Source organism: Carassius carassius, chromosome 16 (genome assembly GCF_963082965.1).
Source record: "Carassius carassius chromosome 16, fCarCar2.1, whole genome shotgun sequence".
NCBI classification, from domain to species: Eukaryota; Metazoa; Chordata; class Actinopteri; order Cypriniformes; family Cyprinidae; genus Carassius; species Carassius carassius.
This window is the reverse complement of record NC_081770.1, coordinates 4,798,991-4,822,754: the sequence shown is the minus strand read 5'-3', so window position 1 is coordinate 4,822,754 and position 23,764 is coordinate 4,798,991. Positions and strand designations below refer to the sequence as shown.

General features: G+C 39.5%; 1 protein-coding gene across 1 annotated transcript in view; it reads left to right on the top strand.

The window, feature by feature from the left end:
• The window catches only part of LOC132159484 (uncharacterized), a 280,693-nt gene that overhangs the window by 208,653 nt on the left and 48,276 nt on the right, over positions 1-23,764 (top strand). The window lies entirely within an intron of this gene.

Genomic DNA, 23,764 nt, shown 5'->3' with positions numbered 1-23,764 from the left:
CTAAACCTAACCCTCACAGAAATCATGCTAAATTATGATTTATTGAGCATATACTTACATTTTACGTGCACATCCATTCTCTGGGATCGAAGCCATGATACCATGATTACATATCAAGGTATAACACAATAATCTACAAACTGAGCTACACGAAACGCAAATCAGAGTGCAGATAAAAGATTACAAAACATTAATATGAAAAAGACCTTTTGCCTATAGGGGCACAATTGTAGTATACGCTCTGATGGGTCGTATTACATTTTTGAATGAGCCATTTTAGGGGGGCGTGGCAGAGTCTTAAATTTGATAAAGAATATCTCTTTGGATTTGAGACTTTAGTCCTTGTAACTTTACAGATCTTCTTCATGCACCAAGAGCTTGTAACACTCCAAAGAGAAAGGAAAAACTGATATGACCCCTTTAAGTAATATGCTTATTATTTACAAATATGTCTTATGTTATCTCAAAAAATAACATATCATGAAATAATCAAACAGATCCTGAGTAAATGTTTAATACATAGCGAGTTAATATATTATTGATCATTGAAATGTCAACATTGTAATATCTCAAACATCTGTGCATTTAAACAATGCTCAATTGGTACTAAGGAGCCCAAAGTGTGCCAAGAAAATATCCCCCACACTATTACACCACCACCACCAGCCTGAACCGTTAAGACAAGGCAGGATGGATACATGCTTACATGTTCTTTAAGCCAAATTCTGACCCTACCATCTGAATTTCGCAGCAGAAATCTAGACTCATCAGACCAGGCAACTTTTTTCCAATCTTCTATTTTCAAATTTTGTTGAGCCTGTGTGAATTGTAGCCTCTTGTTTCCTGGTCTTAGCAGACAGGAGTGGCACCCGGTGTGGTCTACTGATCTGTTTCAGGGTTCAACGTGTTGTGCATTCAGAGATGGTATTCTGCATACATTGGTTGTAACCAGGGCTTGAAAATGAAAAAAAATTCCCCGAGCAGAATCAATATTTTAAAGTTTCTGTTCCTGCGTTCCTCTGATATTATTACCATTCTGAAACCGGTTCAGGTGGAAGAAATACCAGTTAATAACTTTTTTTTAAAACAATATTATTTGCCTGTATAAAAAGTACAATAAAGTACAGTGTTTTCTTTACTCAAAAAGAAAAGGTAAAAATCACCGCTTTGGTTTAACCATCACGCCGACACAACATAATTTTTCTATATTGAAGCCTGTTCATTACCAAAATAAAATACAGTTAAAAAAAAAAATAAAAATAAAAAGTTACACTGTTTTTTTGTACAAAATGTTGCATTCAGCGTGACCGCGCCTCACTGTGCTTATAATGCCGATGTGAAGGATGAGGTTTTATGTTGATGAAAGTACAAACACTATATAATAAATAATATTTTAGCATCCAGATACGTCGGGAAGATGGAAAAATTTGGATTCATTCCGAATGAGAGAGGCATCAGCTTCGCCTTAAATTAAAATTTATTTGTTTTTGGATTGATGTTTTTGTCACGGGGTGATGGACAAAGAGAAACTATTATTCCGGGAAATGTTTCTAGGTGGGAGCAGTTTTAGTGGGACACCGTGCCGGTTCCGGAGTCTCCCCCGTGTATTGTGTCTGGGTGCATCAACTACCGTATCGACTATGTGGATTGTAAAAGGGGCATTCTGACATGAAGATTAAAAAACCCAGAGCGGACAGATTAATGCCGTGGGAAGGTGGGGGAACGGAACGGAACGGAACGGAGCGAAGTGGACGGATTAATGCCATGGCAAGGCGGCGTGATGGAGCGGACGGAGTAATACGCGGGAAGGTAGCGGACGGAGCAGATGGATTAATGCCCCGAGAAGGTGGCGGTGATGGAGCAGACGGATTAATGCTGCGTGAAGGCGGAAGTTTAGTCTCAGCGTCTTGGGGAACTGGAAGGATGGATCTATAAAGTGAAAGTGATAAGGATCGAAGAGTGGCTGAGCATTCACATCATCTATGCAGCAGTTAAGTGCCTCTTTGATAGTCTTAGGTGCAGTCCTTTATCTTCAATATTCATTGGGTGTATCAGTCTGTGGACAGTGTTTGAGATAGTGACTGAAACCTCTTTGTAATGGGAGAGGATGCCGACTGGGGCTGCGAGTGGGAGCCTAATTCACTGTGAGATTGCCGTGGACTGCAGTGCTTAGTGTGAAGTGAACACGTGTGTCACTTTGTAGTGATTTACTGTATGCACCAGTGTGGATGTATAATTCTGTTTCCACCTGTTGGCTCCGTGGGCAAATCTGGGAGGCTCGAGCGGAAGAGAGCTCTCTAACTACTGTTAATCCAGTGTTTGCTGAATAAGAACTGCTGTAAAGACATTTTGTCCCATTTGTACCTGCTGTTGTCTGCTTTGCAGAGAAGAATCTCTCTTCATAGCCTGTTCCATTGTGTCTCCCACCATAGTCTGTACCATTACCTGCCGTTGTCTACTTTGCAGAGAAGGATCTCCTGTTACAGCCTGTTCCATGGTCTGCCGCTGTCTGCTCCGAAGAGAAGTCACTGGGTGAAGCTCTTACCATAGTCTATACCATTACCTGCCGTTGTCTGCTTTGCAGAGAAGGATCTCTTGTCACAGCCTGTTCCATGGTCTGCCGCTGTCTGCTCCGAAGAGAAGCCGCTGGGTGAAGCTCTCTCACCATAGTCTGTCCCATTACCTGCCATCGTCTGCTTTGCAGAGAGGGATCTCTTGTCATAGCCTGTTCCATTGTGTCTCCCACTATAGTCTGTCCCATTACCTGCCTTTGTCTGCTTTGCAGAGGAAGATCTCTTGTCACAGCCTGCTCCATTGGCTCGACACTTATCATCGCTTGTACAGATACATATCATTCACTGCCCTGGAGAGGAACCGCTGAGAGAATCCATTGTCACTGTCTATGCAGGTATTGACCATTGGCTGTTCTGAAGAGGAATCACTATACCCACCATTGTCTGTTCCATTATCTGCTGTCTTAAGTTGCTGTGTGAAAGTCTCTTAACACAGTGCTGTATGAAGAGGAACGATGGAGTTGACTTCCTGCTCTATTACCCGCTGGGTTGCGACTGTTGCATTAAGGGCTCACACCGCTGCTGGAAAGAGGGGGACATAGTTAGAGCTCTTCCACTAAGTGTTTTAGTTATTAGAGTTTTAAATAAATAAGACTGAAATTTTATTACTAACCCTTGTCCGTCTGTGGTGTCGCTGGGTAAACTCCTTGAGGCGGTGCATTTGAGTCGGGGGCTCGCCCCAAACCAGGTTTACAGGCCGGTGACATTTTTATAGCCTAAACTTTAGAGGATTTGTTTTTGAGAGAAACTAATAACTTGTCATGATCATCAGCTGGAGTGCCCATGAACTCCAGTAGAGGGCACTCCACTCAGGACTCTTGTATTTCCATTCCCAACTCCATTTCCCATAATCCAGTTCTTAGGGCTAATCACCACCAGGTTATTAATTATCACTCCCCTATATATACTGTGTTTGGACTCTCAATGATTGCGAAGTCTTGTTTAGTTCTGTCTGGCATTTTGAGCGTTTTCCCTGTATTTGTTCCTTCCGTGTTTGATCTTGGATTGTTTATACCGACTGTGATTTTCTGCTGCCTGCCCCGACTTCTGCCTGGTACTGTTACTGATTTTGGATATCCCTTGACATACCTGACGCTGTGCTCTGATTTCTGCCTGTCTTGACAATTCTCTTAATAAATTACTGCATATGGATCCAAACATCTATAACTCCACGCTACAGAAGACATTGCCATACCAAGATCCAGCAGCCTGGTATCCTCTCGTTACGAGATATCTGTTCCCACTTCCATGTCAGCGTTTCACCTATCCAGCTCAACCTTTGACCCAGTAGACAAGCTATTGCATCTTTGTCAAGGAGGCTTATCTATTTAGGAATATGTTCACCGGTTCTGTGAGTTGTCATATCAAGTACCGTTTCATGATGAAGTTTTGTTTAAGGACTTGTTCCAATGTGGACTCAGTGAAACAATTAAATCATGGTTACCTGAAGGGTTTTCATTTAATGGCAGGTTGAGGGAGATCGTGGAATATGCTCTTTTGTTGTGTGGCTCTTCGTTCACTGTGGGTGAGGCAGAGGAGAGTGTTGAAACCCCAAATAATAATTTTGGGGGGGGGCAACATTGTCAAGCACAGATGGCATCGGAGCTTGAACCACCAGAGCCACTGCACAAGATGGCCGCTAGCCCAGATCTAATGGCACAAGATGGCTGCCAGCCCAGCGCTACTGCACAAGATGGCCGCCAGCCCAGCACCACTGCACAAGATGCCCGCCAGCCCAGCGCCCCTGCGCAAGATGACCGCCAACCCAGAGCCACTACACAAGATGGCAGCCACAACTGACCTTCCAGAGTCAAATCAGGTCACAGCTGAACTTCCAGAGCCTCGTCAGTTCCCCATCGATCTTCCAGAGTCAAGTCAGGTCCCTTGTGCTTCTGTCCTGTCTGCCTGGCTGTGGGAGTCCTCTGCTCTGCCCTGGTGGGCTCCAGTTCCGCCTGCTCCACCCCGGCTTCCTGCTCTGCTGGCACTGCCTCGGTCCACGGTTAATCCACTTCCACATGGACCTTGCCCTCCATCCCTCCCCCTGTTCCGCCTCCACTCCACCTCCCACCTGAACTCCGGTATATTCTCAGTTAGGAGTGTCTGGAAGCACCAGGGGGGGGGGGGGGGGGGTTATGTCACGATCATCAGCTGGAGTGCACATGAACTCCAATAGAGGGCACTCCACTCAGGACTCTTGTATTTCCATTCCCAACTCCATTTCCCATAATCCCATGCTTAGGGCTAATCACCACCAGGTGTTCCCCATAACCACTCCCCTATATATACTGTGTTTGGACTCTCAATGATTGCGAAGTCTTGTTTAGTTCTGTGTGGCATTTCTGAGCGTTTTCCCTGTGTTTGTTCTTTCCGTGTTTGATTTTGGATTGTTTATACTGATTGTGATTCTCTGCTGCCTGCCCCGACCTCTGTCTGGTACTGTTACTGATTTTGGATATCCCTTGACATACCTGAAGCTGTCCTTTGATCATTTCCTGTTTGACCATTCTGATAATAAACCACTGCATATGGATCCGAACGTCTCTGACTCCACGCTACATAACTGTTTTTATAATGTTTGGCTTCATTATTTTGGAATGTGATAGGGCTAATAAAATGCGACATGAGCCGGAACTTAAAATATTTTTTTTCTCTCACTATCAAAACGCAATTGCCCAAAGATGGTTGCTTATACAGAAGCAAGACATTATTCAAACCTGTCAAGCTTTTGCAAAATAAAGAAAACTACTCTCTGCTGTTTTGTTTTCCTTTCCCAAAACTTTGGAAAGTGTCACAATGAACCATAGCACATTTTTTCTTTCGTTTCGTTAATCTGTCGATATGATTTAAGTGAAATATATTTAGTGTATATTAGGGATGTAACGATTACCAGTTTGATGATAAATCATGATAAAATCCCCCCACAGTTAGTATTTTATTTACCATTTCATCTTTTAATTATCATTAAAACTGTATAAGATTTACAGCGATTTGAACAACTGGTGATTAAATGAATACTGTCCAGCATAGTTTTCAGTATCAGTCTCCGGTGCACAGAGCAGTTTCGTTTTGAGTCAAAATGGGGCGGAAAAGCTGGGAGGTTGTAAAAGAGTGCTAAGGGAATTATTCAAATGAATATATGAATTAATTGATTATATGAATGTACCTCAATTCCAGTTCTCGCGTCCCCCTGCTCTGCACATTTAGTTTGTTTCTCTTATGGTTTTAGACATTTATTCAAATGTAAGTGCCCTGTAAAGTGAACGTCACAGTATATTCCGTCATGATTCCAGTTCGAAGCAAACATACTGTAGGCTATATGTTCTATTAAAAGTGCACTGAAGTGTGCGAAAAAGAGTATGTGAGCGGAGCGACGTGATTTTGTCTGGAGCTATGAGCGGATTTTCTAAAGGTCGGAGCGTTGAGGTTTTCACTTGCTCACAGAACGCTGCACTACCGCTCCGTCACGAGCACAAATTATGCCATCTCACGCATTAAACATAATTAAGGACGAGTGTGTGAGGTTAAAGCATGTTGCTGCTCCACTCCACTCACATACTCTTTATTGCGAGACGTGAATTTAAATCCGGACATCATTGGTAATGTTATTGTTTTAGTGATTATGCAAACAAAAAGTCATTTTATTTTATTTATTTATTTATTTATTTATTTTTTATCTAAAACTTGGTTAAGTGATTTATGTACTTTTGTTAACTTCTCCAGCACATTATAACAATACTGTGGTAATACTGTTAACAATGATAATTTTGGTCACTATAATCGTGATAAGGAATTTTCATACCGTTACATCTCTAGTGTATACATTTCTTTTTATGTAAGCCTATAGACAGTTTCAACGGCAACAACATAAACGAAATATGTTTGCAGCGTAAATCACGCTGACTTAATGAAAATGCAAATTCATTCTTTGCCAACAGGAGATGTCGTGGCCTAATGGTCGTGGCCTAATGGTTAGAGAATCGGACTCCCAATCGAAAGGTTGTGAGTTCGAGTCCCGGGCCGGCAGGAATTGTGGGTGGGGGTAGTGCATGTAGAGTTCTCTCTTCACCTTCAATACCACGACTTAGGTGCCCTTGAGCAAGGCTGTGTGCTCACAGTGTGTGTGTGTGTGTGTTCACTGCTCTGTGTGTGTGCATTTCGGATGGGTTAAATGCAGAGCACAAATTCTGAGTGTGGGTCACCATACTTGGCTGAATGTCACTTCACTTTCAGATGCGTTAAGGAGTGAGAAAGAGATTTCCCCAGAAACAGCTGTAAACAAAGCAGAGCTACACTCACAAACGCTGCTTTATCAGGCATATAACATGCAATTCATTCAGAAATACAGTGATATAAAAACACCTGTGTCTCGTTTTGATGAAACCATCTATAGGGGTTAATTTTTCTGTTTTCTCCATTCACAGAAGTGCTGCATGTGATCTGTTGAATTCATCTTACACTATCCTCAGATAAATTATAAGGGCAGTGCATTGCCATTGCGACTTGCCTATGATGAGTTCACAACTGAGAGGACATTTCACTCGTTGGCTTCAGCGTCACATTTGCATAGGACATACTACTGGAATTCGTGATTGGTTGATAGCACATTTCAAATATTAAATGGAACGATAAAATAACATTATTAACTGGTTAATGGCCATTTAAAATTTTCGATTCTGTTCAGAAGAATTTGATTTAGCTTCTTTTTCTGGTTCTGTTCCTGTCAAAATTTTGTTTGTTTTCGTTTTTCCGTTTTTGTTCATTTCCATCTTCATTTTGTTTTCATTCCTTGAACCGGTTCAGAGCCCTGCTTGTAACAAGGCATTTTTGTCCACACAACTGCCACTCACTGGATATTTTCTCTTTTAGTATTAGTATTTTTTTTTCATGTCATTACATTGCTTAAAGCAGTGGTTCCCAATCCACATTTTAGATGTCTCCCTATTCAAATAGACCTGATTCAACTCAACAGCCCATTAATGAGGACTCTTATGCCGCGTTTTCACCGAAATTACACGGAACATTTGTACCAGGAACTTTTTTTCCCCCCCAGACCTGTTGCTTTCTGCGTTTCCACCATGGTGTAAAGTACCGGGAAGATTAGGCAAATAGACTGGTGACGTAGGCCTGCGCACATTTCTCAATACTAATAGTTAGCTGATTTTGGACGTGCATCCTCTGTAGTGCAAACTTTGTGCATTCGACTCGGGAGTGTGAAGTCCGTGACGACGTAAATCTGCAAACAGCAGCTACTTGATAACTTCAGTCAGCTGACCATGACTACTAATATTTTCCTCTCTGTATATTTACAATAAAACTAAATAGGATATCAAATACCACTGCCTCCTTTCGTTTTCATTTAAACATAATAACAGCTGCAGAAATGTCATTAATTTATTAAATGTCTTCAGATATTTACTTTAGACTTTGTGGGCTGTGGTAACAGAATTATAACATACAGACCAGAGCAAAGGCAATCATGTGTTGTATTGATTGTGGTTTGAACTAATTGTCATGGAGTGACCTGAATGCGTGAGTTCAGGTTTCATTAATGTATACACAAATTAAATGGAAAAAAAGATAACAATCCATAAATTTTTGACATAATACGACATGTTTTTAAAAGTTAGTTCTACATAAAAAAAAGGTTCCTTTAGTTTAGACACACAGACATCAAGAATCAGCGTGAGCATCACAACAATGGTAACCATCAAAAAAAGCATGTTGTAGCCAATAAAAACTCATCCATGGCTCCCATCATGCATTGCGGCATGAATAAATTGTGAGCTGAACTGTCTTTTTAACTTTTTATTCTAACTATATTTTATTTTTACTGTTTTTATGTGAATTTTTAGTATCTAGTTTTGTGATGTTCAGAGTAGATCTGTTTATCTGGATATGCTGTTTGTCACCGTTGTTGAGATTCATACGCTGATTCTTGTTATCTGTGTGTGCCTAAAATAAAGATTCTTTAATTTAAAAAAAAAAAAAAAATCAGAATCACTTGCAAGCGATGGCTACAAAATGAATAGAAAATGCAGATGCTTTCATTGTGGAATCAAAGCTGTTACAATCAATAATGGAGAAATATTTAGAGAAAACACTGTAAATTACTTCAGTAACTCAGGTCAAACAACGATTACATTAAAACATAATCATCACAACCCGATAACTTTTGCTCTTGACTTGCAAAACAAATTTTAAAAGTAAAAAGCCACAAGCCAAGATCACAACTAAAGCAAACACTGACCACTATAATGGTGAAACACAAATTGTGATTTTCTCGTTTGGTGAGTCAGCTTGTTAACATCAGGTGTCTTCAATAATGTTCAATCATAACTCAATTAACTTCTTAATTATCTCATTAAGTTCAACTCTGCTTCAGTGTTACTTTTAACACTGCTTCAGAGTTTATATGAGTCCACAGACTCCACACTCAGAGTGTTAAATTAACACTGGAGATTTTGCTGTGGAGGTGAGGCTGCTCTCGGCGGATACATAAGCACTGAGCTCCCGCTGAATGCGTGGAGCTCACGTCTCCGAGATCGACGAAACACATTTTTAAATAGGCGCTGTCTTTATAAATAAACCACAGATTTGAGTTTTAAACAACTACATTCTCGCCTGAAATACTTTTACAATTACATTTCATGACACAATAACAGTAATATTTTGAAAATGTTGATCCAAATAAATGGTGGTTGAACTCAACCAATGCTGCGTGAACTCAACCAGTCAGGATGTTTAGCGCCCAAGTCCCACCCCGAAAGTTCCGGAGCTTTGAAAAAGTACTACCTCGCCAGCAGGGACTTTCTGAGGGGCATTTTTTACCCAGAAATTTTAGTTCCTGGTTCCTGCGGTGGAAACACACCTAGTACAAGGCCAAAGTCACTAGTTTCTGGGTAAAGTTCCTGCGGCGGAAACGCAGCACTAGAGAGACTTAGGTCTCTGCAGAGCAAAATTGGGCATTTATTACCTTGTGGGTGTTTTCAAACTGCTGGGTTTTTCTAAATCATGCAATCAAAATGATCCCCCTTACCCAACCCCACCCCTAAACCTAACATCACTATGATGTCAGCCAATCAGGTATCATGGTGTAAAAATACCCTTATCTGACAAAAAAACTTGCAGTGTTGGGGGTTCTCCAGGACCAGGATTGGGAACCACTGGATTAGAGTATAAAAAAATAAAATTATATTTCATTCATAAGTTATGCTATGTCCTTTTGTAAAGGACGTTGGGACTCAATTTATTTAAATGAAATAAAAAGACATTAATGAACATGCATAGGCAAAAACAATAGATATATATTTTTTAATCAAACTATGTACAAAGACAATTCTCAACAATGTTATAACAGAATGATTTGATATCCCATTTTTCTTCATGTAAAATGTGTGTAAAAACAGGTTTTCTGCATAATGTATATATAAACTAAATCTAATTTGCATATTAATGTGATCTTGGGGTAGCGTACAGGACATCCAGACTGTGGCATGTATAGTTTCAGAGAAATTCACTAAAATATAATGTCCTCATATGAGGATGCAGGGTCTCAGGAGGCTATAGGGCACATAAGTCTGGAGTAATGAATTTAGTGTGACGGTTCATTAAAAATGTATCTTTCTGCTGCATTCTGGATTCCCACTGGGCAAAGTTATGTCCAGTTGACGTCTTTTTATGTCTTTGCAGACATTGAAAAGACGTCCACTGAGGAGCCAGAATGAAAGTTTTTATGACGTCTTTTTTTTACGTCTTCTGTACGTCCGATTTAGACGTTCACAGAACTTCCTCACAAGTTTAAAAACTAGTTCAAAAGTGGTCAGTGGACATATTTTCAACATCATTTAAGGTTCATTTAGACATCATTTATACTGTTTCTGGACCAAATCAACACTCTCAGGATGCATTAGATTTAGACTCTTGTTATTTCAATGTAATTTCCAGACACTGTGTTTGTCCTAAAATCAAGAAAATAAAATAATCTTTATGAAATAATGAAGATTGAGACATTAAATCTCTGAAGATCTCAGCAGAGGACGATCAATTTACATCATTTACATCAACATCATTTGATTGTGGTGGACAGTGTTTGGTTTAGTTGGGATCTTGGTCCTCATACTTCTTGTGTGAGCTTGTCTCCGGCTGTTGTAACTGTGTGTTATAAAACACTCCTATTGTGGCAGAGAGCAGGCAGCTCAAGTGCTAACATCTTGCTTTTAATGGTGATTAAACTATAGCACAATACGTTAATGATGTTTTGTTGCAACTGTGCATTTTTTTTTCATGGACGGACACCTTGTAGAAAAAAAAGAATGTACTTATTTTTAAAAAACACATCAAGTAGTCACACACAGACATCAGGATTGTGGATATGCATCACGTCAATGGTGACAATTAAAATTGGCATAGGGTACAAATTTATACCCTTGTGATTGGTACCTTAAGAGACCAGTTTTGTACAGAGGTGGGAAGTCCAGGGGCCAAAGAGTAAAAGTCCAGCAGCCGATTTCACTAGAGGAACCAAGTCATTCCTTCCAAGTCACAAACGACTCTCAAGTTAAATCCCAAGTCATCAAAGAGTTCAAGTTAATGAGATAATTAAGTAACTATTGAATGTGCATTAGTGATTAACACCTGCTGTTATTGAGAATTACAGAGGATCAGATGTGGATGTTTTATTGGTTATAGACAGGCTGGGGCTGGGCGATATATCGAACGATATGATCATGCGCATCTAATCAGTAAAGCTGCTTCCGTGATCACCGCTAAAATCTCCATCACCTGCTTATAATTGGAGTGGCATTGAATAGACAGAGCCGTAGATCCCATCTACGAGTTTTTACTAAGGTTTTACCCAGCATGCAACATTTTGTTGATTGTCACCACTGTTGAGAGTCATATGCTGGTTCTTCATGTCTGTGTGTGTCTACAAAGTATATTTTTTCAATTTTTGTATGCACTTAGTAGATTTAAAATTCACTTAATTTTTTTTCCATAGTGTAGTTTTACTGGGTTGATTATGCCAAACTTAAATAGAGCTAATGCTAATTTGATTGTAATCTGACCACCTATCTCATACTGATTAATGTCTTCTCTCTGCTTTACAGCACCTCATGCAATGCTACATAAAGAGATCTAACGTGACAGTCAAGGGTCAAGAGCCCCACTAAAGCAAACACTGATCTCCATTATGGTTGCATCACTTTAACCAATAAAACATCAACATCTGATCCTCTGTAATTCTCAAGAACAGCAGGTTTTCATCATTAATGCACAATCATCACTTAATCACTTAATTATCTCATTAACTTTAACCCTTTGAGGCCTTGTGATATGACTTGAAGACTTGCTTGTGACTTTAAAGTCCCAACTCTGGTAAAAGCTGAATGTCAGTCAACAATCCAAAGAAGACTATCTCTCGATGTCCAAGTCAACATGAGTTATAAGCAGAAAAAGCATAAGATCATCTGTTACTACAAGGTTTGATTCAGCAATGCATACATGTTTGTTGCGAAAACAATATTGAAATTGTTTTGAATCAAATTGCTTCGAATTAGTAAAAGGGTCAAGACACTACCTAAAGCAAACCCTGACCACAATTATGGTGGCATAGTGTTTTGTTTTTTTTTTCATTTGAAGGCTGTGGCTAAATTCAGTTGTAGTTCTTGTGTTTCGCTTTACTTCAGTGATGTTGATTGTTAACAGCAGAAGTTCATCACTAATGTACAATCATCATTTAATTAGTCACTTAATTATCTTATTAACTTTAACCCTTTGAGGACTTGGATATGACTTAAATACTTGCTTGTGACTTGAAAGTCCCACCTCTGCTGTCTATTAAATGCCACTCCAATTATGTGATGGCGATTTTAGCGGTGATCACGGAAGCAGCTTTACTGATTAGATGCGCATGATCATATCGTTCGATATATCGCCCAGCCCTAAGACAGGCTCTAAAAACTGCTAGGGCAGAGCTAGGGCTGGGCGATATATCGAACGATATGATCATGCGCATCTAATCAGTAAAGCTGCTTCCGTGATCACCGCTAAAATCTTCATCACCTGCTAATAATTGGAGTGGCATTGAATAGACAGAGCCGTAGATCGCTGACAAGCCACGCCATATCGTGTTCATTATCGCAGATGAATCACCTTCGATAATGAACGCGATATGGAGTGGCTTGTCAGCGATTTACGGCTCTGTCTTTTAGAGGTGGGACTTTCAAGTCACAAGAAAGTCTTCAAGTCATATTCAAGTCCTCAAAGGGTTAAAGCTAAAGAGATAATTAAGTGACTAATTAAATGATGATTGTGCATTAGTGATGAACATCTGCTGTTAACAATCAACATCACTGAAGTAAAGAGAAACACAAGAAATATAACTGAATTTAGCCACAGCCTTCAAATGAAAAAAAAAAAAGTAAAAGAAAAAAAAAAACACTATGCCACCATAATTGTGGTCAAGGTTTGCTTTAAGTAGTGTCTTGACCCTTTTACTAATTCAAACCAATTTGATTCAAAACAATTGCAATATTGTTTTCGCATCAAACATGTATGCATTGCTGAGTCGAACCTTGCAGTAACAGATGACCTTATGCATTTTCTGCTTATAACTCATGATGACTGAACATCATGAAATTGTGTTTATCTTTGGATAGTAGACTGACACTCAGCTATTACTTAACTGAAGTAAAAAAAAAAAAATCACAATGCTTCAATGTTGAAAGACACAAAAGGAGACAATCGGTTCAGGTTTTTAGACAAGCACACTTATCACACGATCCTCAACAGTGGTGACAATTTTTCATACTGCAGTGCATGACGGGAGTTTTTACTAAGGTTTTACCCAGCATGCAACATTTTGTTGATTGTCACCACTGTTGAGAGTCATATGCTGGTTCTTGATCTCTGTGTGTGTCTACAAAGTATAGTTTTTCAAATTTTGTATGCACTTAGTAGATTTAAAATTCACTTAATTTTTTTTCCATAGTGTAGTTTTACTGGGTTGATTATGCCAAACTTAAATAGAGCTAATGCTAATTTGATTGTAATCTGACCACCTATCTCATACTGATTAATGTCTTCTCTCTGCTTTACAGCACCTCATGCAATTCTACATAAAGAGATCTAACGTAGGTTTTCATCATTAATGCACAATCATCACTTAATCACTTAATTATCTCATTAACTTTAACCCTTTGAGGACTTGTGATATGACTTGAAGACTTGCTTGTGACTTTAAAGTCCCAACTCTGGTAAAAGCTGAATGTCAGTCAACAATCCAAAGAAGACTATCTCACGATGTCCAAGTCAACATGAGTTATAAGCAGAAAAAACATAAGATCATCTGTTACTACAAGGTTTGATTCAGCAATGCATACATGTTTGTTGCGAAAACAATATTGAAATTGTTTTGAATCAAATTGCTTCGAATTAGTAAAAGGGTCAAGACACTACCTAAAGCAAACCCTGACCACAATTATGGTGGCATAGTGTTTTGTTTTTCTTTTTTCAGTTGAAGGCTGTGGCTAAATTCAGTTGTAGTTCTTGTGTTTCTCTTTACTTCAGTGATGTTGATTGTTAACAGCAGAAGTTCACCACTAATGTACAATCATCATTTAATTAGTCACTTAATTATCTTATTAACTTTAACCCTTTGAGGACTTGGATATGACTTAAAGACTTGCTTGTGACTTGAAAGTCCCACCTCTGCTGCCTATTAAATGCCACTCCAATTATGTGATGGCGATTTTAGCGGTGATCACGGAAGCAGCTTTACTGATTAGATGCGCATGATCATATCGTTCGATATATCGCCCAGCCCTAGGCAGAGCATATCCACAAACTCATTGAAAATAACCAAAACAATCCAAGGTTTTTATTTAGCACAGTGGCTAAATTAACATATTACCAGACGCCACCTGATTCAAATATTCCACCAACGTTAAATAGTAATGACTTTATGAATTTCTTCACTGATAAAATAGATAACATTAGAAATACAATAGCGAATGTAGATTCTACAGCGTCTAACACTTCAGTTTCATCCATCGCACCCAAAGATAAACTGCAGTGCTTTACAAATATAGGACAGGAAGAGCTAAATAAACTTATCACTGTATCTAAACCAACAACATGTTTATTAGATCCTGTACCCAATAAATTACTAAAAGAGCTGTTACCTGTAGCCGAAGAACCGCTTCTCAATATCATTAACTCGTCGTTATCTTTAGGTCACGTCCCAAAACCATTCAAGCTGGCGGTTATCAAGCCTCTTATTAAGAAACCAAAACTAGATCCTAGTGTACTGGCAAATTATAGGCCTATTTCAAATCTTCCATTTATGTCTAAAATTTTAGAAAAAGTTGTGTCTGCTCAATTAAGCTCCTTCTTGCATAAAAGTCAGGTTTTAGGCCCCACCATAGCACAGAAACTGCAATTGTTAAAATTACAAATGACCTGCTTCTTGCATCAGATCAAGGCTGCATCTCATTTCTAGTCTTACTTGATCTTAGTGCTGCGTTCGACACCATAGATCATGACATACTCATAGATCGATTACAAAACTATACAGGTATTCAAGGGCAGGCTCTAAGATGGTTTAGATCCTACCTGTCCGATCGCTACCATTTTGTTTACTTAAATGGGGTGCCATCTCATTTATCATCAGTAAAATATGGAGTGCCACAAGGATCCGTCCTAGGTCCCCTTCTATTTTCAATATACATGTTGCCCCTTGGTAATATTATTAGAAAATACGGAATTAGCTTCCACTGTTATGCTGATGATACTCAGCTATATATCTCAACGAGACCAGATGAAACTTCCCAATTATCTAAGCTAACAGAGTGTGTTAAAAATGTAAAAGATTGGATGACAAATAATTTTCTCCAATTAAATTCGGATAAGACAGAGATATTAATTATTGGACCAAAAAACACCACACAGAATCTTGTAGATTACAATCTGCAACTAGACGGATGTACTGTTACTTCCTCTACAGTCAGAAATCTGGGTGTCATATTGGACAGCAATTTGTCTTTTGAAAATCATATTTCCAATGTTACAAAAACCGCATTCTTCCATCTTAGAAACATTGCCAAGCTACGAAACATGTTATCTGTTTCTGATGCAGAAAAGCTAGTTCATGCTTTCATGACCTCTAGACTGGACTATTGTAATGGACTTCTAGGTGGTTGTCCTGCTTCGTCAATAAACAAGCTACAGGTAGTCCAAAATGCAGCAGCTAGAGTCCTTACCAGGTCAAGAAAATATGATCATATTACCCCAATTTTACAGTCTCTGCACTGGCTACCTATTAAGTTCCGTATCAGTTACAAATTATCATTACTTACCTATAAGGCCCTAAATGGTTTAGCTCCTGCGTACCTAACTAGCCTTCTACCAAGCTACAACCCATCACGCACCCTAAGGTCACAAAACGCTGGACTTTTGGTAGTTCCTAGGATAGCAAAGTCCACTAAAGGAGGTAGAGCTTTTTCACATTTGGCTCCCAAACTCTGGAATAGCCTTCCTGAGAATGTTCGGGGTTCAGACACACTCTCTCTGTTTAAATCTAGATTAAAAACGCATCTCTTTCGCCAAGCATTCGAATAATGTATCTCTTAAATTGTGAGTGTAGTTGCGTCTGCATTTTTATTCTTTAGCTTGGGTTAAACTAATTTTACTTTGTTGGATCAGCAGCTATGCTAATGATGTCTCTATTTTGTTTCTATGTTTTGCCACGGGATTTACATCCCGTGGTAACTAGGATTTACACAAGCTCCAGTCTGGATCCAGAACACCTGAGAAGAGATGATGCTGACCCTCAGAGGACCTCAGATGATGCTAACCTTGAATCAACAAACAGAACTAACAATTATTGCTACATGTGTGACTGCATCCTATAATTACTATTAATTAATAATATTGATAGTTCATCATCTAGCTGACTACGTCTTGTATTATTATTATTATTTTTATTTTTCTAAAATCCTGTCAAACGTGCACAAACTACTAGCTACTACTAAATATTGTAGAAACATAATTTTCTGTAAAGTTGCTTTGTAACGATTTGTATTGTAAAAAGCGCTATACAAATAAACTTGAATTGAATTGAATTGAATTGGTTAAAATTATACCACCGTCATGGAGATCAGTGTTTGGTTTAATTGTGCTCTTGACCCTTTACTTGTTGTGCTAGATCTCTCTCTGTAGCTCTGCATGGGGTGTTGTGGAGAAGACAGAACTGTGATATATAAAGAACATATAGTCACAATGAGCTGGTTTAGCTATATCTCAAATGTTTTTATTTTTATCAAATGTCTAGGTTTTGAATAATTCCAGTGAAACTACAGCATGCACACAAAAAAGCATTGCTCTAATATTTACAGGGTGTGGATTTTTTATTTGTAACACATATAGAAGTTTGAACTCTAGTGCTTTTCTCTCACACTCACACACACACACACACACACACACACACACACACACACACACACACACACACACACACACACACACACACACACACACACACACACACACACACACACACACACACACACACACACACACACACACACACACACACACACACACACACACACACACACACACACACACACACACACACACACACACACACACACACACACACACACACACACACACACACACACACACACACACACACACACACACACACACACACACACACACACACACACACACACACACACACACACACACACACACACACACACACACACACACACACACACACACACACACACACACACACACACACACATCAAGAACCAGCATATGAATCTCTACAATGGTGACAATCAACAAAATTTAGTAAGTGGGCTAAAAAAGTAGTGGGCTGTACTTTCCACACGATTGACATCAGGTTCAAGTATGCCCACAATCCGTGCGAGTTATTCGTGTATTGCAGGTTGGCTGGTGGCTATGTTGCCCGCATTCCGCCCCCCATGGCCGAAACTGGTATTACGACACCTGTCAGGCCGGGGCTAGTAATACTAATGCTAATTAAGGTTTATATCTCTGCAGCACTATAACTTTAAATTTTTTTAATGACATCATCGCCCTTATTTTTTCTCATTCTTTTGATGCGTGTAGGTCATTTTTTGGATATTTTTACCTCAATTTTTGCATATGGCACCTTTAAGGTTACTCCAGAGCACTAATAGATCTACGATGATTTTCAAGTGCTACATAAGTTACGATGCTTACCGTTACGATAAGTTACCGTAATATTAAGATCAGTCGTATGATTGTTTTTATGAACTTCTGAGGCTTACAAAGCTTTTGGGAAACGCAGTCCAGTTCATTGTGGAGAAGAGTATCTATCAGAATGCTTATTTTTTTTACACTGTAGATATGGTACACGTTTGTCTCACAAGTTTCTCATATATGAATCCATCAACCACTGGTCTGGTTTCATTGGTAGGCGGTGTTCGGTCGATTTGTCCTACTCTGTCAGATTTTGCTACTTCCCACTAAAGCATTGAGTAGTACAATACGACAATGAAAAATGCTACTGTAAAGTTATGGTTTATTAACTTCTACACCTACCACAACCCTAAACCTACCCTTACAGTAATGCAAATACAGTAACTATGTGTTATATTCACGGTTAAAGCTAGAAGGGATACAGCTACAGGAAACCAACAATATACGTATGTATTTTTTTCTACCAATTAGATTGTGTTTTTATTAAATTCTACACCAACAATATATATATTTTTTCTACCAATTATATTGTGTTTTTATTCAATTCTACACCTACACCAACCCTAAACCTACCCTTACAGTAATGCAGGTACATTACATGTTTTTTAGCATGAGAAAAAGGATGGGTAGGATAAAATGTCAGGACAGCGTTCCGGATTCAGTGCTAAGACTTACATTTCATTTGGGAAATCCAATATATAGTTTTGTTTTAAATACTGAATGAGGTTTGTTTTTACTATTTTCAAACACAACTTTTTAAATTTAACACTTTTTTCAAACACGCGTGTCCTCACGGCATTAACATAGTTGTGGGTGGGATCAACAGAAACTGGCCAATCATTATTTTGTATGGTAAGCTCCTATAGGAAGAGAGAAAATTTATAAACTGCCTGTAATTGACACTGAAAGCTCATGATAAATATATTTTAATGTGCATATATACATATATACATGAAGTTATAGTGAAACTATACATTTACAATTTATTAACTTTTGATAAAAAACATTAATCTGGAAAATTACCAGCTTTTCACTAGGTCGGCCACAGCTGAAAATGGGTGGGCCATTGACCACCCGGGCCCATACCTAACTTCGACACTAGTTTCCTCCTGGTGGATTGACCTGCCCAACTCAATGCGAGCAGCTGAGTCATTAGCCATCTTCAAGAATCGGCTAAAAACACATCTCTTCCATCCTTATTTGACCCTCTAACTCTAGCACTCTCTATTCTAATTATATTCTTTTAAAAAAATGCCCCTTTTAGACTTGCATTCTATTCATTTACTAACTGCTTGTTTTCTTAATTTAGTTTTTTTTAATTAACACTGGCTTATCCATTCTTTTTGTATTTTAAGAAATGTATTTTCTTTTTAATTTAATATATTACTATATATATTACTATATATATATATATATATATATATATATGCTAGCTAAACAAGTGTAACGCCACACCAGCAGAGGGAGCCCTCGCCTGAGTACTGTTCACCGCTCCCTCTTCGTCTACAGTAACTTCCTGTTTGACACTATTTAACACGAGTCAGCGTGTTCCCACTTTGCGAAGTATTGCCAGTTTACCTGCCTTGCCAAGCGGTTTTCCAATGATTATTCTGACTGCCTGTTTGTGTATGATTCTGCCTGTTTTGATGTTCTTGCTTCTTGGATTGCCCCATTGGGTTTACTGCCTGACTGGACTGATGTTTGTGTTTGACCTTATCGCCTGCCTACTCATCTCTGCCTTTTGGATTCCCCTTTGTGCATGTTGAAAGATCGGACTGCCATTACGGTACTGACTCTCTAACTGGTTTAACGACTCTGTTTATAAGATCTTTCCCTAATAAACTTCTGCAAATGATTCAAATACTTCTTCAGGCTCCTCGTTACAGAATTTTTCGCCTCAACTGAATCCAGCAGAAGTTACAAACATGCAAGCAGCATTTACTTATCAAAGTGAAGTATTAAAGGGGTACCAAGATCAATTGGGTAAACTTCAAGTAGTCAACAAGCACTGGACGAACTACATCCAGTCTCTCCCATTAACCATGCCTAGAGCGGTGAGTTTCGCAGTATCCGATAAGTTTGATGGTTCTGCTGATCGATGTAGAGGCTTTATTAAACAAGTAAAAATTTAATTCGATAACCAAGAAGACAGGTTTAATTCTGACGGTAAGAAATGTGCCGTCATGATGTCACTGTCGTCTGGAAAGGTGATCGACTGACCTACAGGCAGAATTGGTATGTAAAGGAGAAAGTTTATTGTTTTCTGACTTTGTCACGCTTACCCACATCTACCGCCAAGTTCAATGAGGAGCCAATGCAAGTGGCACAAACACAACACAAACGTTGTCTTCGTTTCTACTGTGGTGAACCAGGTCATCGCTGTCAGAGATACCCACAAAAGGCTCAAAACTCCACAATGGTATATCTGGAACATTTCTCAGTACCTAAAAACCAGTCTTTCAACTTGCCCCTTACCTTTCATACTGAAGACATGTCCATCTCATTAACATCCATGATTGTCTCTGGAGCCGCATTAAACCTCATTCATAAAGATATCATCAAGAAATATAACATAACATACCCACTCAACCATGCAATCCACCTATCAAGATTAAAGTCATCAAAGACACTTCAACTGGTAATGGAATAGTTCTACAGAACAAGTCATTAACCCTTCAAGTTGGTTTGTTTCACCAGGAATCCATATCTCTCTATGTCATCGACTCTCCCAAGCACAAAGTCATTTTAGGATTTCCATGGCTGTCAGTTCACGACCCCGTCATTTCATGGCATCAGGGTGAGTTGACCAAGTGGTCTACTTTCTGTGAGAGTCACTGTTTTCCCCAGTTCCCCAACTATGTTATACGACTAGCATAGATAGTCCCACAAGTACCAAGTCAGATCCCTCCATATTATGACGACTTGGCAGAAGTCTTCAGTAAAACCAAGCCTACACAATTACCACCTCGCAGCTCCTGTGACTGTTCTATTGAGTTACTCTCCAATGCTATGCCTCCCAAAAGTAGAATTTACCCATTATCCAGAACTGAGACCCAAGCCATGGAGGAGTATATTGAAGAAGCCTTGAGTTCAGAATTCATTCGGCCCTCTGTGTATCCAAGTGCAGCAGGATTCTACTTTGTGGAGAAAAAGGATGGAGGACTGAGGCCATGTATTGACTAGAGGATTTAATAACGTCACCATAAAATTTATATACCCCCTGCCACTGGTTCCTTCAGCCCTCAAACAACTCCGTGAGGCCACTATAAACAACAAACTCGACCTACGGAGTGCATATAACCTGATCCGAATTAAAGAGGGTGATGAATGGAAAACTGCCTTCCTCACCACTAGGGGGCCCTACAAATATCATTAGTCATCAAGGTGTCAAGATGGACGAAACCAAGGTCAAGGCAGTAACAGGATGGCCACAGCCCTCTACTATCAAAGAGTTTCAAAGATTTCTGGGGTTTGGTAATTTCTACAGGTGATTTATCAGAAATTGCAGTATGATTGCTTCACCCTTGACCTTTCTTTTAAAAGGCAAACCTTTGAAACTTAAGTGGAATGAGGAGGCCACCGAAGCATTCAATACTCTGAAGGCAAGGTTTACCACCACCCCCATCCTTAAATATCAGGACCCCGATCTTCCATTCATAGTGGTGGTGGAGTCTTCTGACTCTGGAATTAGGTCCGTGCTCTCACAATGCCATGGCCAACCTGGTAAATTGTATCCCTGTGCATTCTTCTCTAGAAAATTAACAGCAGCAGAGAGAAACTATGATGTCAGAAACAAAAAGAACTCCTGTCCATGAAAGCAGCCATAGAACAATGGAGACAGTGGCTCGAGGGAGCAGTCCATCCCTTCCAGGTGATTACTGACCACAAGAACCTGGAATATATCAAAGGTTCCAAAAGACTCAACCCACGCCAAGCTCGCTGGTCTCTCTTTTTCACCTGTTTCCAGTTCACAGTCACCTATCATCTTGGCAGTAAGAACCGCAAAGCAGACATCCTCTCTAGACAGTACGACCTTTCCTTCGACAGCAATACCCCTGAAAGCATACTCCCCTCGTCTGTAATCATTGCCCTGATTACCTGGAATATCATGGAGGAGACAGAACAGCTCAAAAAACCAGCCCCTGCTAACTGCCCACAAAATCTATGGCACCGGGTAATGCAATGGGTCCACACCAGTGATGCGAGGGTCAATGTATAAACAACCCGCACCCGACCGATGTTTTCAACTAACCCGACCGCAACTCGGACCGCAAAAAAAGAAAAAGAAAATATTGTACCCGAGCCGCTTCCTGACCCGCATTTTTTAAAAGTAGTAAATGCGTCGCCCCTTTATATTAATTTAATTACTTAAATAGACTATAGCCTACAGGATAATAAGCGTTATGACCGCACACATAAGGCTTACCACAAAGAACCGGTTAAAGTAATGATTATGAATGTGTTTAAATTAGCAAGGACACATTTAATTGTTTAGTAATAAACTGGTGTTTTCTGTGTCACTGCAAAGATGAAAACCAGAGAGAAATGCACATTTCATATGTATTACATTTTCAGAGAGTAGCCTATTTATTTTGGTTTGAATATGTTCATTTAAAAGTAGACATTTCAAGCTTTCTGTAATATATTGCCTATATTTCTTTTTAAACCCACCGACTAAAAGATTAAGACATTACCTATCCCAAAATATCACCCAAAGTTTCTACAGCTTTTTTCTTAGCTATTTCAGAATCTGGAAAAATTACTGGGGCTAACTTGTTACTGCAGTCGGTAGAGCGATATGATTGTGTGTGATGTACAGCATTATAAATGCTCGTCACTTCTGCTGCCCAAACTTTGTCAGCCTGTGGGTCATTTGGTTTATTGTAAAACGATTGCAGGTACCGCAGGTACCCGCTCATTTCGGATCAACCCGCGCATCACTGGTCCACACATCTGTCAGCTCTGGCTACCCTGGAATATCCCGCACATTGCATCTGCTACGCAACTCATTCTGGTGGTCCTCAATGACTAAAGATGTCACTGCCTATGTCAAAGCCTGTCAAGTCTGTGCCCAATCCAAGACCCCCAAGGAATTGCCATCAGGACAGGTCATGGGTAGCTGCCAGCAACATTCTGGATCCTTCCCTCAAGGAGGACTGTCACCGAAACAGACCCGATTGACCAGCAACATGACCACGGGGATGTCCGCGCCAAGTGCCGGGAGGCACTCAAAGGGAGGGGGATTCTGTAATGCCACGCCAGCAGAAGGAACCTTCGCCTGAGTACTGACTGTTAACTGCTCCCTCTGCTTCTACAGTCACTTCCTGTTTGACACTATTTAACAGAGTCAGGGTGTTCCCACTTTGTGAAGTATTGCCAGTTTACCTGCCTTACCAAGCGTTTTCCCATTGATTATTCTGACTGCCTGTTTGTGTATGATTCTGCCTGTTTTCATGTTCTTGCTTCTTGAATTGCCCCATTGGATTTACTGCCTGATTGGGCTGATATTTGTGTTTGACCTTTTCGCCTGCCTACTCGTCTCTGCCTTTTGGACTCCCCTTGTGCATGTTGAAAGATCGGACTGCCATTACGGTACTGACTCTCTGCCTTGTTTAACGACGCTGTTGATTAGATCTCTCCCTAATAAACTTCTGCTAATGGATTCTAATACTAAGACTTTGTTATAGCACTTGTATATCACTGCTCTTTTGTTGATTTTGATTGCTTCCATTATCCTCATTTGTAAGTCACTTTGGATAAAAGTGTCTACTAAATTTATAAAATACGAACATAAGCATGTATATATTTAATAAAAAAAAAAAATATATATATATATATATATATATATATATATATATATATCTACAAAAACTTTTATTTCGGATGCAATAATTGGCGATTAATAGTCTGACAGCATTACTATAAATTATGTG